The sequence below is a fragment of the Apium graveolens genome, unplaced genomic scaffold, assembly GCF_009905375.1.
Source record: "Apium graveolens cultivar Ventura unplaced genomic scaffold, ASM990537v1 ctg8117, whole genome shotgun sequence".
Lineage (NCBI taxonomy): Eukaryota > Viridiplantae > Streptophyta > Magnoliopsida > Apiales > Apiaceae > Apium > Apium graveolens.
This window is the reverse complement of record NW_027420899.1, coordinates 15,012-32,266: the sequence shown is the minus strand read 5'-3', so window position 1 is coordinate 32,266 and position 17,255 is coordinate 15,012. Positions and strand designations below refer to the sequence as shown.

At 39.7% G+C, this 17,255-nt stretch overlaps 1 non-coding gene across 1 annotated transcript; it reads left to right on the top strand.

Annotated features, from left to right (window-relative positions):
• The first annotated feature begins 13,454 nt into the window (after window positions 1–13,454).
• LOC141704670 (small nucleolar RNA R71) lies at window positions 13,455–13,561 on the top strand. Its single transcript, XR_012568030.1, has one exon. It is a non-coding gene; the product is annotated as a small nucleolar RNA R71 (small nucleolar RNA).
• The last annotated feature ends 3,694 nt before the right edge of the window (window positions 13,562–17,255 follow it).

Genomic DNA, 17,255 nt, shown 5'->3' with positions numbered 1-17,255 from the left:
AATTTTAAAGAATTGAATTTCATATATAAAATTAGGCATAGTACATAAATGAGTTATTATCTTATTTATTAATCATTTTTTAGTTTGAAACTATATCTCATATATTTTTAACATATTTCTTATTATAAAAGTAATTAAAATATACATATATAATTTTTAGAAAATATATTGAAAATAGAATCGCTTATATATAAATAATCTATATTGGTATTACATATTTAGATAATTTCGAATACATTTTTAGAACTTGGCCCATTATTCAAAAATACTCGAAATTTGACTATATAACCCGGCTGAAAAATATTGTCACATTCTACGTTTAGTAAATTTAAATTACAAGCTCGGCGAGAATATCATACCAATAATGTAAATTTTTTTTAATATCGTATGTTAATATAAATTAATGAGTTTGAGATCTTTATAAGATCAAGTCAATTATTTATTTATATTAAAATTACTAACTTCACTGGTAACACATTATTATTTTTGGGATTTGTCTCAATTTTAAGAATATTTGAAATTTGAAATGAGATCTCACTAGATTTGTTAAAACTAAGATGATATATTAAATTGATTTATTTTTCATTTTTCACTTTAAAAACCTAACTTTTTAAAAGAATTCTTTTAGATCAGCAATATTCATTGATCAAGACAGTATTATACAAATATTTTGAATTATTTTAATATTCTAAATTATTCAAATAAAAGTTATATCTATACTATATTGTAGCATTTGATTCAATGCATTTTATATTATTTAAGGAAAAAATATATATTGTTCAATAATTTGAAGGAATTAACCAGTTCAATTGATATTTGTAAAACTTTATCGAATTGAAAGTTTTTAATTTTAGAAGAATAATATAAAATGTTATCAAATTATTATATGAAAAAATATTAGAGTCGTATTGAAAGAAACTTAAAAATGGTTTAAATAACGATATAAATACAATTTTTCTTTCGAATTCTTGAAAAAAATCATGAATATCAATAATAAAATCTTAAAAATATATAATTCATTTTTATGTTACAATCATTATTGATAACCGGTTGCGTAAAAAATAGATATGGATTGTTTGTCATAATTTACACATGCTAACACACACATACATATAACTTAATCTTACTTTGTTAACAGTAGTGTAAATAAAAACTAACATTTTCCTATACATACATACGTTGAATCTCAAAAACTAATATTTTTCATCAAAATCAACTTTAATATTAACAATAATGTGAATTTTACATTATTGTATATTATGATTGCAAGTCATTCTGACTTCATTTATACATTTTTTATCTTTTTAAATTGAGTAAGTTAATTGTAAGTTAGTAGTGAAGCAGTACATATAGTTTATTTAAATAAAATTCAAGATTTTGGTCAACTCTGTATTCAACATATATGTTAATTTGTAGTTTTTTATTTGTAAACATACTAACGACATTCTACACATTAAGTTTAATCGTTTTATTTTAAACGTACATTTACTACCATGTTTATATTCATTCATTAAATATAAAATAACAGGTAAGAAAAAAATATAATATAATAATAGTTGAGGGGATATTCACTTCTAAAAGTGAGGAAGCATTCGAAACTCCTAATGTTATAGAGGAGGACATGGAGTTTGTTGGAGAAATTTTTTATCTCAATTTCTTCAAAATTTGACTGAGGAGCCTATATAAGGATATTGTTGGAGTTGCTTTACAAATATTATAATTGCATGATGTATAAAAAACTCTAGATAATGACACATGCCTCACACGAATAATTACGCTAGTTTAACATTTAAATTCTAACATCACACCCGAAACAATCCGCTAAATAACACACCCATAACATAGACATGCCTATAAAGTGGACTGAATACTTAAAAAATAATCCGTCGAATGAAGACGCACATGAGATATGCATACAACTAAAATGGATATGCATGCAACTAAAATGGACTGAATACTCCAAAAATATAATCGAACCTTTTTCAATAAAATCCTCTTCAGAACTATTCCGTGAGCCTTAACCATCGCCAATTGGCTTAGCATACTATTTATAGGCTAATCTGCAAGGAGATGATGAGGCTTCAGTTATTGATTAAAGATCAAAAGAAGTCCTCACAACTTTAATACTAACAGGGAATGTGAGAAGTTCTCACAACTTTAATACTACAACAGGGAATATGAGGACTTTAATCCACACATCTTATAACCCCTGCAAGTATGTGTACACACAACTGTAGACGACATGACATAAATCCAAAATAAGAATTTATGATTATGTCTTCTGAGTCAGAGTCTGTCGCTTAAATTCGGTTTACCTTAGTTCACGTAGTTTGCAGGTTATTGCGTGAGCCCGTAAGATTTACCCAATGCGCACCCGAAGGGTAGCGGCTGCGGGTTACCTACGATGATAAAAAAAAACCCTCTAATATTGCAATAATAAATCTAAGAAATTTGTAACAAAATAGGCTGCATCAGAGGACGAGAGAGAACCAAATCCAGGGGAATGAGTAGCGCTCCGTAAGCCCACCGGATTTTTACTTTATGTAGATATAAGATACTTCTATTTCATTTAGAACTCTATATTACCTTTTAACGATATATTACTTAATTTTATCGTATTTTGATTATACCATAACATTATTATATTATATTTATCATATTATTATGAATAAATTTAATAAAAAAGTTCCGGGCCCGTGCTTAGCAGGTTTTATCTACTATTATAGTAAATATTGCATGATAACATGTAGTCTGATGATTAATATTTAAGATTTGTACACACAGGCCTATCATGTCATAAATCATAGTAATAATATTTTTATTATCACGAAACAAGAAAAGTTAGGGAAATTTGAATATTTCGAACATGAAAAGGCTCAAATTTATGTATAAGACTTGTCAAGCTCAGGCCCGTGATCTGTTGTATAATGAGCTGAGAAAGGATAAGGCCTCATTCAAGATTGGGTGTTTGTAGAGAAAGTTCACACTAACCTACTCAAAATATAATCTTTGCCCAATCCAGAAAAATGCTTTATCTATATAAAAATGTAAAATACGTATGCAACAAATTTTTTTCCTAAATTTATGCAAAATTATTTTTAATGGCTAAAAAGTATAATTTTTTTGGTCAGATAATGGGTAAAGAAATTATGAGAATACAAACGTCATAAAAGAACTACTGTATAACAGTGAAAATATGTTTCATTTACACGTTCCATATAATTTTTGCAAAATTTATTTAACAAAAGTTATTTCCTTTTTTCTAGTTCAGCAAGCTATTTTTTGAAAGGAAAAGAAAAGAAAGCTAAATAATTAGGAAAGAAAAATTTGTATATTTGTCTTGGAATTTTTTTCTTCCTGCAGAAATATCAAATTTTGATCTTTTTTTTCAAGTCCTAGTTTGGGGAATACATTTAAAAGAAAACAAACGAATATGAAGGTCATGGTTAACTCATCAGACGTTAAACATAAAGCATCATAATATTAATACCACACCATAGTATATCTATATAATCGAATGCATGTTCCTTTCCTTATAATTTGTCTATCATAAGCAACAAAAACATGAAATCAACAGACCACATAACACAATGTCCATAAGAAATTAAAAATAAAATTGCAGTGATCGTTAAATTTGAGTTAATGCCTGGCGCATCGGGTAACAACAGTGCAGGCACGTCTATAAGTATTGGCCCTCCCACTCTGTTGGCAATTGTAATAAGTGTTGGCATTATTAATCTAAACTATATTTTGCCAAGGTGTTTTATACTGTTTCTGTTGTTGCTGGTTTGCAGCACTGTTTGATACATTGGACTTGGTCATTCAGCATTAGCATGTTTGTAGGAGAAGTAGTGGAATAATCCGTAGTGGCATATTGTTATTACGAAAACTGTTGCATTAGTTCCTATTTTCTAGCTTATCATTTGTACGCTCTTTCTATTTAGATGTAATGTTCTCTTTGAAATAAAACAGTCAATTCCAGCTTATCTCGGTTTCTCTTAGTTTTCATTCATAAAATTGTTTATATTGCAACAATAAGACTGTCCACGTCTGCTGCATGGTACACTGTTCTTACTGAGTGCACCATAGCTTATGTATCTTTTTCCACCCAAGTTCCTTCTGACTGATTCAGATTCCATCATCATTTCCTCATTTGGATCGATCATGTCTCCCACGACAAGTCCCCCGTCTCCCTTGTGGCCAAAAAGTCCTAGTTGAACGTGGAAAGGGGAATGTGATGACTCGACAGCCAGGAGGACAACCAAGACGGGAACCGGAAATCGAGCCATTGGGATGCAGGAATAAAGTTGGAAAGGTGTCCCGGCCCTTCAGGTGAGAGGAAGGGAAGATTAAAAGGTTATATGATTGAAAAGGATATATGAATTGGAAAATGTAAAAAAATGTTGTTTTGATTAATTTGGAGGTGAGTTAACGTGATTTACGTACGATAGCTGATAGGGCATAGCAGACCCGGGTATGCTTCAACTTGGACTAAATGGAGGAAGGCTCAACCAGCATGCTAAGACCCCCCTCTCCCAGGCCAATCAAACATAGGAGCCCAGGCCCGGGCCTATCCTACTTCCCGGATCCGGATCCGCCTGCATACCCGGGTCCGGATCAGGGCTAAAACCACAGTGAGGGAGGTCCCATCAAGCACATGCACATCCCGCAACCCGCCAAGCAAAGGTACGTGGGCACGTGACTATGACAGCTATGGACAACCAGCGCACTAGACAAGCACTGCGCGTGTCAGAGGCCGTTTGGACACTCTGGAGGTGGTCCTCCCCTGGACACGTGTAAACAATCCACCCAAGCCAGGCGTCCTCTGGTCCCAGACATCCAACGGCCCAGATTTAGAGGTAACTACCCCTAAACCCTACCTTGGGGCTATATATACCCCCAAGACTGAAGGGTTTAGGGGTTGGAAAATATTTTTTACTCTTACACATTCACACTCTCCCATACACTCAAAAACATACAGCAGCCACCACATGTATACAACCACACACAAACACACAGCAGCCTCAAGGATGACATAAATATATATATACCTTCATCTTCTCCAAAGCCTGTTCTTATTCTTACACCGGAGGCGCCGTGGGAGCCAAACCCCCCTTCCGGTGTTGTTTTGCAGGCGCCCAACCTACAGCTACACCTCTCTCACGCACGGAAGGTCCAGGAACGCCAACGGACGGAGCCACCCGCTCTCCGGAGTTATCATTTGGCGCTAGAAGGAGGTGCTCCATCCTTGGGTCTCGGTGCCCCTGGATTCATCTTCATCAGCAAACTCTTGAGAGAGTCCACTTTCAAACCTGTAAGAACATAAACAACCAAACCCTTTCTTGAATATGAGTTTTCATTTTAGCCACATTTGTATGAGTTTCTTGCTTTAGGCCGTGGTTGTGTGAGCCCGCCCTTGTTTGTTAAGTTTTAGTTGTTTAGGGTTTGATAATCTTGGTAATCTCGAAGCCTGGGGTTTAATAGTCTTGGTGATTTAAAACCCAGAACTGTTTTAGCTTGCGTATTTTCTTTTGTGTTCAAGAGCCTGCTGTTCTTGTTTGGTATTATTGTTAGCGAAACCCAGAAAGTTTGCTTCTTGTTATTCTGGAAAATTTTTGTAATATTCAAAAAAGCAACCCCAGATCCACATTTGTAGCCTCAAATCTTGGTCAGTTGTTTGTACATTTGTGGTGATGGCAAGAGCAGGAAAAAGTACAGCTGGTAGGCCCTCTGCCAGTACACATATTCAGGATCAAGACCCCTCTCAAGTTCAAGAACCTGGGGGAGACAGGGAGACCTTCCAGGAGCAACCACTGACACAGCATACACCAATCAGGGATGCTAGAAATGTCATAGAGCTAAATCAGTACAAGTACACCAATGTTCCAGTTGCAGAGGAGCATATGGCTAACTTAACAAGCCATGAACTTGCTGAAGCAATCAGGCTCTACAGAGATGAACAAGCCCGGGCTCAGATGGAATTTGAACAAGATGATGAGCAAGAAGAGTCCGGGGACTCTCAGCAATCCAGGAGATCTGTCTTCGACCGAATTGGGGCTAAGGCAAAAAAGAATCAAAAAGAGCCTAGTAAAAAGGAGACAGAAGCAACCAGAAAGAAAAAGTTAGAAGAAATCAGAGAAAAGATAAGAAAAGAAGAAGAAGAAAAGCTAGAGCAAAAAATTCAGAAAAGAATGCAGGTGGAGGAGGAGAGGCTCCTCGCTAAGACAAGAGGCAAAAGAACTCGGAGGGACCCTACCCCCGAACTTATTTCTGATGACGAAGAGGAGGGTCAGAAAGATCTCAAGGACATGATTTACGAGCTCCAGAGAAAAATGGAGAAAGAATCCGGGGTGGAAGTTGGGGAGACCCTAACGCCCTTCAGTCACTCCCTAGAAGCCATCCCTCGACAGAAAAATCTCAAACATTACAACTTTGACTCTTTCGACGGACTTGGGGATCCGGAAGAGCACCTCAACTACTTTGAACAAATAGCTCAGATATACTATTACAATGACTTGACGAAATCTAGATTCTTCGCCTCGACCCTCAAAGGGGGGGCTCAAAGATGGTTCAGCAGGATCCCATCAAGAAGCATCCACTCCTGGAAAGAGTTCAGAGGAGCCTTCCTTAGAAGATTCAGAGCCAATAAGACACATGAAATGCACATGTGCCACCTGGAGACAATCCGCCAATATGATAACGAAGCACTTTCAGCCTATATGCGGAGGTTCCAGGAAGCCATTAACAAAGTCTCGAATCTCGATGAAAGGGAGGCTCTAAGCATATTTCGAAGAAACCTGGATCCAGAACACAATGAGAGGTATATTGTGGAGTTGATAAACAAAGAGCCCCAAAGCCTGGCCGCGGCGTATTCCATGGCAGCCCGGTTCATAAAAGAAACAGATGTTCTCCAGGCGATGAGAATGACTCGGAATGGAGGGAACAGGAACAAATCTTCTGATGACCGACCGAAAGGGGGTTACCATCAGGAGAAAAAGTTCAAACAAAGCAACCAAACCCAGCAAACAAATGTGGTGCAAAGCACCCCAATTTTCCAAAGATTGGGTCCTAAAACAGAGTCCAAAAGTGATCCCGGTCCCCCTAGGCAGCAAAGGGAGCCCAGGCAAGAGCCAGAGTGGACACAACTAAACAGAACCCGGGAAGAGATACTGAAGGAGATCAAGGGAAAGCCATTCTACTATCCTCCAAAGCCAATGCAGACTCCGCCAGAGAGCAGGCCTTACAACAGGCAGTGCGACTATCATGAAACCCATGGGCACAAGACTGAAAATTGTCTCTCTTTAAAATACTTCATCGAAGATCAAGTCAAGAAAGGCAACTTGAATCAATACATCTCAAGGGAGAAAATCAGAGAGAGGAAAGACAAAGAAAAGGTAAGAATGTGGTAAATGTGGTCCTGGGAGGCTCACATTCTCCCCCGAGGAGCCCGGGCTCAGGAGATGAGGTATTCTCAATCCAATCCTACCCGGAGATGATGATCTCATTCAGCAGCAAAGATTATGAAGGGGTCAACCCAAATCACAACGAAGCCTTGGTGGTAACACTCGACATCTTTGATAACGAAGTGAGAAGGATGCTGATCGATAATGGATCTTCAGTAAATATACTCTTCAAGCATACTGTGGACAGGATGAAACTTGGGAGCGTACGCTCCAATGAATGCCAAGAGGACCCTCTGTATGGGTTCGGGAACAACTTGGTCCCGATCCAGGGAACTTTATACTTGCCAGTCGTATTCGGATCAGGCTCAAACCAAGTTACCCATGTGATAAAGTTCTACGTGATCAATACTCCTTCATCCTACAACGGCATAATCGGGCGCTCGGCATTGACCAGGATCCAAGCAATCACCTCCATATCACATTTGAAAATCAAATTCCCAACTCCGACCGGGGTAGGAGAAATCAAGGGAGACTATGAAGTAGCTGAAAGATGTTACAGCCAGGCTCTGGTAATGGCTGAAACCCACCAAGACAACAAGAGAAAGGCCGTGGTACTCCGGAAACAACAAAGTATTAAGAAACATCGCCCCCACTCAAGGGACGATGCGAGGAAAGAAGTTCAGGTAATAGAGTCCCTCTCAAATCCGAAAGCAACCAAACCAAGCTCAAAAGAGCAAAAAACCAACCAAGTCACAGAAGGGATTGAATTGAACCTAGGCCTTGGCCAGATCAACCCTACTGTGCAAGCAACCAACCCTGAAACAATTGAAAAAGGGAAAAGCAACCAAAATGAGATGGGAGCCCAGGCTCAAATTTATATGAAGAAGAATACAGAGGCTCGGATCCAAAAGATGGTTTCAGAAACGGCTCAATCCAAGATAGAGGCCGCTGTTGAAACAGAAGCAATCCTGATCAATAGAAGCGATCCTTCAAAAAAGATAAAGATAGGGTCCGGACTCGAAGCTAACTTCAGAAAAGAACTGGTGTCACTACTCCAAGGGTACTCTGATATATTCGCCTGGACCCCGAAAGAAATGCCCGGTTTGGATGAATCCATAGCAATGCATAGCTTGGACGTCAATCTAGAGAGGAGACCAGTCAAGCAAAAGAGAAGAAATTTTGCCCCGGAAAGGCAGAAAGCGATTGATGAGGAAATTGAGAAATTACTAAAAGCTGGAATAATATGCGAAGTTAAATATCCAGAATGGCTGGCAAATGTGGTGATGGTGAAAAAACCAAACGGAAAGTGGAGAATGTGTATCGATTACACAGATTTGAACAGTGCATGCCCCAAAGATCCCTACCCCTTGCCAAATATTGATCAACTGATCGATGCAACCTCTGGGCATGTCATGCTAAGCTTCATGGACGCCTACTCGGGTTACAACCAGATCAGGATGAATCCCAGAGACATTTTAAAGACAGCATTCATAACCCACAGGGCGGTCTATGCCTATGTGATGCTGCCATTTGGATTGACTAATGCGGGAACAACATATCAAAGGGCAATGAATAAAATCTTCAAGGACCAGATTGGAAGAAACCTGGAATCCTATGTAGACGATATGATCGCAAAATCCACAAGCATAGCCGGCCACATTGGAGACCTGAGAGAGTGCTTCGACAACTTGAGGAAATACTCACTCAGGCTCAATCCAGAAAAATGCACATTTGGTGTAGGGGCAGGAAAATTTCTGGGATTCATGATAAGCAACCGAGGAATTGAGGCCAACCCAGAAAAAATAAAGGCAATACAAGAGATGAAGGCCCCAAGAACACAAAAAGATGTGCAGAAGCTAGCAGGATCACTGGCCGCACTCAGAAGATTCATCTCCAAGCTAGCTGAGAGATGCCTACCCTTCTTCGACCTGTTAAAAGGAGCAACCAATAAGAGAGAAGTTAATTGGAGCCCAGAATGCCAAAGAGCATTTGAAGAAGTAAAAAGGTACCTTTCTCAACCCCCTGTATTAACAAAAGCTCAACCCGGGGAGCCCCTATCCCTTTATCTTTCAGCAGGGGCCCTGGCAGTTGGGGCAGCGTTGATCAGGGAAGAGCATGGCAAACAGCAACCAGTTTATTACGTAAGCCAAGTGCTAAAAGATGCAGAGACCCGTTACCCGAGCCTAGAAAAGTTTGCCTACGCATTAGTCACAGCATCCAGGAAACTCAGACACTACTTTCAGGGAAGGGAAATACGGGTGGTAACAAATCAACCATTAAGGAAGATAATACACAAGCCAGATATCTCAGGGAGGTTGGTAAATTGGGCAGTTGAGCTGAGTCAGTTCAACCTCACTTTCATTCCTAGAACAGCAATCAAAGCCCAGGCTCTAGCTGATTTCATCATAGAATGCAATTTCCCGGAAGAAGAGCCCGTGCCCATGTGCATTGAGACTGAGACAAACACAGATCAAGAAACAGAAGCCTGGGCTCTCAACGTTGATGGTTCTTCAACAAATGAAAGATCAGGAGCCGGGCTCATCCTAAAGAGCCCGGAAGGGTTCACAATCCAAACAGCAATATCCTTTGCATTCTCAGCAACAAACAACCAGGCAGAGTACGAGGCTTTGACTGCAGGATTGAAGTTAGCAAGAACACTCAGGATCCAGAATCTCAAAATCTACAGCGATTCCCAGATCGTCGTAAAGCAAACAAACGGGGAGTACATAGCCAAGGATCCAGTTCTAGCCAAATACCAGGCTCTGGTCCAAAACTACCTGGCCTCCATACCAAAAGTCCAAGTCATCCAAATCAGCAGAGAGGAGAATTCAGAAGCTGACTCATTATCTAAACTTGTTCAAAATTCATCCGACCTGGATTGCTCCGTCTACTTCGAAGAATTACAGAAGCCAAGCACAGAATCCGAGGAAGTTATGGAAATAGGAAACAGTCCGAATTGGATGACCCCATTCATTAACTACTTGGAGAAGGGAGAGCTCCCCGAACATAAAGGAAATGCTCAAAGGTTAAAGGCAAAAGCTTCAAAATTCTTCATGGAAGAGGGAATACTCTATCGCCGGACCTTTTCCTCCCCAATTCTCAAATGCATAGGCCCAGGAGAGGCACAATACTGCCTCATGGAAGTTCACGAAGGAATATGCGGGGACCACATGTCCGCAAAAGCACTAGCTCATAAAATCATAAGGCAAGGGTACTACTGGCCTACCATCCACCAGGACTCGATAAACTTTGTGAAAAAATGCAAGGAATGCCAACTCTTCAGCAATGTGACGCGGATGAGCCCAGTCTTACCCTCCTCAGTCTTGTCACCAATCCCATTCGCTGTATGGGGAATTGATATCATGGGACCCTTTCCCAGAGCCAGAGGAGACCTCAGGTACTTACTAGTCTCAATCGACTATATGACGAAGTGGGTAGAGGCAAAGGCAATGAGAACAATAAATCAACAAGACTGCATCAAATTCATGAACAACATATTTATGAGGTTTGGGATCCCAAGAGTACTTGTCTCAGACAACGGTCCGCAGTTCGTCGGTTCAGAATTTGAATCCTACCTTCAAGAGCGGGGTATCCGGCATAAAAAGTCATCTGTAGCCTACCCTCAAGGGAATGGCCAAGTCGAGGTAACTAATCGAATACTTCTCAGGGGGATAGAGAAGAGACTCAGAGAGAGCAAAACCAAATGGCCAGAAGAATTGCCTAATGACCAGCCAACCTGTCGAGCATTTGATCAATGAAGGGCAAAGAGAAGTGATCCTTCCTAGTGGTTTTGTTTAGCTTCCTGTAGTCCATGCAAACTCTCCACCCCGTGACTGTCCTTGTAGGAATAAGCTCATTCTTCTCATTTGCTACCATAATAATTCCACCTTTCTTCGGCACACATTGAACCGGGCTTACCCATGAACTGTTAGAAGTAGGGTAGATGATCCCTGTATCTAGCCACTTAATAATTTCTTTCTTCACTACTTTCTTCATGATAGGATTAAGTCTTCTTTGTTGCTCTACCGTAGATTTGCTACCTTCCTCTAGCAGAATTTTATGCATACAATAAGAAGGGTTGATTCCCTTGATATCTGCTAGAGTCCATCCAATTACCGACTTGAACTCTCTCAGAATCCTCAAAAGCTTTTCCTCATCACTCCCTGAAAGGTCAGATGCAATAATAACAGGCAGAGTAGATGCATCACCTAAAAACGCATACCTCAAATGTTCAGGTAAAGGCTTAAGCTCAAGAGTAGGAGCTTCCTCAATAGAAGGCTTGAGGCGTTTAGGAGCTTTGTTCAATTCCTCCATTCCAAGAGATTCAAAAGGCATATTAATCTTCCTTTTCCATGAAGAATCATTCAAATATTGCAATTGTTCTTCCCCTTCATCATCTTCACTATCTGAATTTCCCAATAAGGCTTTTTCCAAGGCATCGGACCTTAGCAATTGATCAAGTTCCGATGTGACCACTGAATCGACCAACTCCACTTTTAAGCACTCCTCATTATCAGTAGGGAATTTCATAACATTGAGCATATTAAACGTAACATCCTTATCCAGCACTCGTATGGTGAGCTCACCCTTCTGCACATCTATCAAGGTTCGGCCAGTCGCCAGGAAGGGTCTTCCCAAGATTATGGGAATCTTCTTATCCTCCTCGAAATCAAGAATTACAAAATCAGCAGGAAAGATGAGTTTATCAACCTTGACCAAGACATCCGCCACAAAGCTCGCGGATATCAACGGTCGGCCAATTGCAAGGTCATATAAGTCGGTTTGGGATCAGGTAAGTTCAACTGCTTAAAAATTGACAAGGGCATCAGATTGATGCTAGCTCCCAAGTTACATAAGCATCTGTCAAAAGACACTTTTCCAATAGTACATGGAATAATGAAGCTTCCTAGATCTTTAAGCTTCGGAGGCAACTTCTGTTGCAGCACATCACTGCATTCCTCCGTGAGAGCGACTGTCTCTAAATCATCTAGCTTCACCTTCCGAGAGAGAATACCTTTCATAAACTTTGCATAACTAGGCATCTGCTCGAGATCCTCGGCGAAAGGTATGTTGATATGAAGTTTCTTGAACACCTCCAGAAACTTCTCAAATTGCTTGTCCAGCTTTTTCTTCTACAGTCGCTTAGGGAAAGGTGGTGGAGAATAGATCTGTTTCTCCCCTATATTACCCTCAGGCGGAGTGTGCTCAACAGTAGTCTTCCTTGGTTCCACTTCTTTCTCAGCACCAACTTCTTTAGTCAAATCTTGAGTTTGTTCGGGATTCGCAACTTTTCCAGACCTTAAAGTGATTGCCTTTACCTGCTCCTTAGCTTCCCTCTTTCCTGGCACTTCAGTGTCACTAGGTAATATACCAGGCTGACGATTTAGTAAGACATTGGAAATTTGACCAATTTGATTTTCCAAGGTCTTGATAGAAACAACTTGACTCTTGCATATAAGCTTCAACTCCTCTAATTCAGATTTTTCATTGGCTTGTTACAGCTGGAGTTACTGTCTAGGTACATACAGTGGTTGCTGAAACCCAGGGGGGTTGTACTGTTTAGCTGGGTACTGATGATAAGGTTGTTGAACCGCATTCCGAGCATTGCTCTAACTAAAATTAGGATGATTTCGGTTGTTGGGATGATAGGTGGCTGGAGCTGGTTGCTACGATCGCTGGAAGTTGCTCACAAATTGAGCTGATTCACTAGAAATTGCGCACTGATCAGTCTCATGGGCACCAACACAAAGCTCACAGAAACTTACGAATTGATTTACTCCATTATTAGCCAAAGTGTCCACCTTCATCATCAAAGCTTTAAGTTGGGCAGCGATAGCAGTAGCTGCGTCCAACTCCAGAATTCCAGCGACTTTTTCCTAAGTCAGTCTTTGGGAAGGATTCTGGTACTCATTAGCAGCCATCAGTTCAATAATTTCATAAGCTTCATCGTAGCTCTTAGCCCACAAGGCTCCTCCTGATGCTACATCAAGCATGGGTCTAGAAGTAGCACCCAATCCATTGTAGAAGCAATTAATAATCATCCAGTTAGGCATGCCATGGTGTGGGCACTTCCTTAGAATCTCCTTTTATCAATCCCAAGCCTCACACAGAGATTCCCCTGTTTGCTGAGAAAACTGGGTAAGAGCATTCCTGATTGCAGCAGTCTTCGCCATGGGGAAGAATTTAGTAAGAAACTTTTGCGCAAGATCCTCCCAAGTGGTGATAGATCCTGATGGCAGAGAGTATAACCAACACTTAGCCTTGTCCCTTAAAGAGAATGGGAACATGCGTAGCTTGATAGCGTCTTCAGTCACACCGTTGAACTTGAAAGTGTCGCAGATATCGATGAAATCCCTGATGTGCATGTTGGGGTCTTCAGTAGGAGAACCCCCAAAATGGAACTGAGTTCTGTATCATCTGAATCGTGCTTGACTTGATCTCAAAAGTGTTAGCTCTGATGGATGGTCTGATGATGCTTGACTGAATGTCATTAATCTTAGGCTGAGAATAATCCATTAAAGCCTTCGGATTTTCTACTTGATCTCCCATCGCTACTACAACTGGTTCTTCGACTTTCTCTTCTTCTTCTACCTTCTTTTCTCCCTCAAAAACTTCCTTCCGAAATACTATAAATTCTTCCTCGGCTTTATCCAGTGTTTTCTTACGAGTAGGCGAACACGTATGCATACACCTTCGCTAGAGTTATCTGAAATAAGACAAGGAAACAGATAAGTAACAATGTCCGAGTCAGTGAACTTTAACGACCATTAATGGAAAGTACATTAACTATCAATTAACACTGCAGTCCCCGGCAGCGGCGCCAAAAACTTGTTAGTCGCTAAACACGCGTTAATATTACACGCAAGTATACGAGTTCACAAGTAGTATAGAATCTTTTCTAGTTCGTTCCCACAGAGACTGTATTGGCTAACTAATTAATTCACACACTTAAGCAACAATGTATGGTTATTATTCAATGCTAAGACGATAACTAATTGAGGTTATTTATAACTAAGAATTAAACTAATAATTATAACTACGAGAATAAGATTGATTGAATTAATAATTATCATAAACATGGGATTCTAACTTCATTAAATACTTCATCCAATAGCCTTATTGATCTTAACCTTAGCATGCAATGGTGATGACACTAATCAGATAACATGAAACTGATAAACGCCAACTTTCGTTGCATGAGTACCATACTACCAGACATCCAAAAAAGAGATAGAAGCTAAATAGACACCAATTATATTGAGATCCTATATGTCTATAGAATTTGACAACATAACGGTTTAAGCACAAGTTATCTATCTTGATTACATAGGGCAAGTAAGATGGTTAAAATTACCTACAAATCATGCATAACAAATACATGAACCTATGCTAGCATGACAAGTTCTAAATCCTTAAATTCATTTTCGCTTAATTAAGAATTAACACACTATCTTATAAGTTCGCGACGCTCATAAGACGAATACGCACAACCAATACTAGGATATCATACAATCACCACATACTAAGACATCAATCAATTTAACTAAAGAAATCCATATATAAATCCACTAGAACCCCAAGATAACGATTAGCCCATAATCGGACTCATCATCAGCGTGGGTTCCGATGAAAGCATGGTATATAAAATGTAGTCTTTATAATGAAATAAAACCAAGTACAAACAACAGTATAGGTTCAACAAAACAAGAAACGAGCATCCAAGATTACAACTCAAAACAAAGATTCACAAGAATAAACTAGATCGTCTTCGCCTTTTTGAATTGTGCTATAGGTCTCTTGTCATCTTCTCCTTGTGCTCTGGTAAGTCTCCTTCTTAAAAAACGACCATGAGTTGTCAATATATAGCGGTCCAAACAACCCAGGAGTCCAGAAAACAGAATTGTAATAGAATCAGGATTTTATTATCCCAACACGGCGCGGTCGCGCGCATCATTAGCGCGGGCGCTGGCTCCCTGAACTTTGGCACGGTCGCGCGCTTCATCCGCGCGGGCGCGCTGGCCTTCTACCAAAATTGACTTCTTGCATTTTTTCTTGCAGATTCGAGCCGGTCTTCGCGAGCTTTTACTCCAACACCACCTAGACACTATATTAGCACCAAAATAATGCTAATTCACCTGATTACCTAGATAATGCCTCAAATGCAAAAACACTAGAATACACGTTAAAACACTTAACAACTTGAGTAAAAATACACCAATCCAAAGCTTATTAGAGCATTATAAAGTGTCATAAATGCCACTCAACACCTGTTCCCCAAATTGCGGCCTCAGATAAGCAATCTATCCATTCCTTGTCATCATCCAATAATCCCAAAGCATAGCATGCCGCCTTGAAAGTTGGATATGTAATTCCATTTATTGTTCTTATGCATTCAAATAAGGTGCTCCCTTTTACAAAATTAAGGAGCATGCTCATGTAAAAGCGTTCTCCGCTTACCGGATGCGCATAGTAGATTCTACCAACCGCATTTCTCTTCTTCCGTCGGGTCCATAATTTTCCCTTGGAATTCCAAACCTAGTGCTTGGGAAATTCCATGTAAGTTAGATTGCGGGCATCCTCATTCATCCTGTTTGTTTCCAACCATTCTGTGATTTGGTCTTTTCTATTTCGGGAACATTTAGCACGTTGTCAATGGACCTGTTTTCCTCGAATATAACAGTATGTTCACCAAGATGGTAAAAAGGTAGTCTTTCAGCTGGGGTATATGTAGTTGATTCTAAACTGAAAGATTCTCCAGCAAGACTCATATGCTGATATGTACCTACAATGAATATATGTGTCAGTGTTTTCTCTCCGACTTGCGGGAATATTAATGGCTAAGTTATTATTAAGGGCAATAGTAAAGTTGTGTATATAGATAATCACTTATATAATAAAATAATTTTGAAATGTTAAAAGGAAAGGATAACCATCTGTTTGAGAAATATTTATGTACCTGCAATCCTTATACGTCTTAATTTCTTACTCGATTTCCTTGTAATCATCCACTATATATTGTTGCAAGACCCTTACCACTAACAACAAGGTGTGTCCCTCATTGGCTCTTTGTTGGATCCTGAAACAATAGTATTGGCATATTGTCAGTGCCTGTCTTTTAAAAGTCTGTGAACCCCTATTTGCCAAGGGTATACCTAGCCTGTAGCCATCTTCTCCATAAGGGTGGATTAACAGATATGTCATGGACATATAACTTGGGTGCAATTCATCAATGTGTGTAATCCCTTTAGTACGGTGGTGAACAATAATATCAAGTTCAAATTTCTTCTCAGTAAGCACTCCCACTATCAAGCTGCCCACTTCAGATTCTATTGAGATGTTGTACTCTCTTCCGTCTCTGGTCCGGGCCTCAGGTAGGTGCAAGTGAAAAGTGGTGTGTGGTTATGCTTCAAACATGTCCCTTGCTTTTCTGTTAGACCTCACCAAGTTACTATGCTCGTCCAACATCTTTGTTAAACCTTGTACAATACTCCCGTCAATAGCTGGTAATTTTTCCGGGTTTCGCAATATGCTGATTCTGTTGGTGATCTCATGATCAGTGTAACATATGTACATTTGGGAAACAAGGTTTTTTTACCTGTTGGTGAGAGTAATGAGCTTGTGTTGTGGTAAATTTCGCCACCCGCACGGAACACATAAGGCCCCCTTGACTTGTTAATCAGTTTATCAACTTGGACTCCCATTGATGCCATAGAAAACATGGAGTTATAAGGGCGTATGTTCCTCCTGAATTTGTTTCCCTGTTGCCCCGATTTGGGGCCAAGAAGATGTTTGAGTAAGGGTGGCGGGTCTTTCAAGAGTGGTAGCTTAATTCTCCCTTTCATACAACAAAAG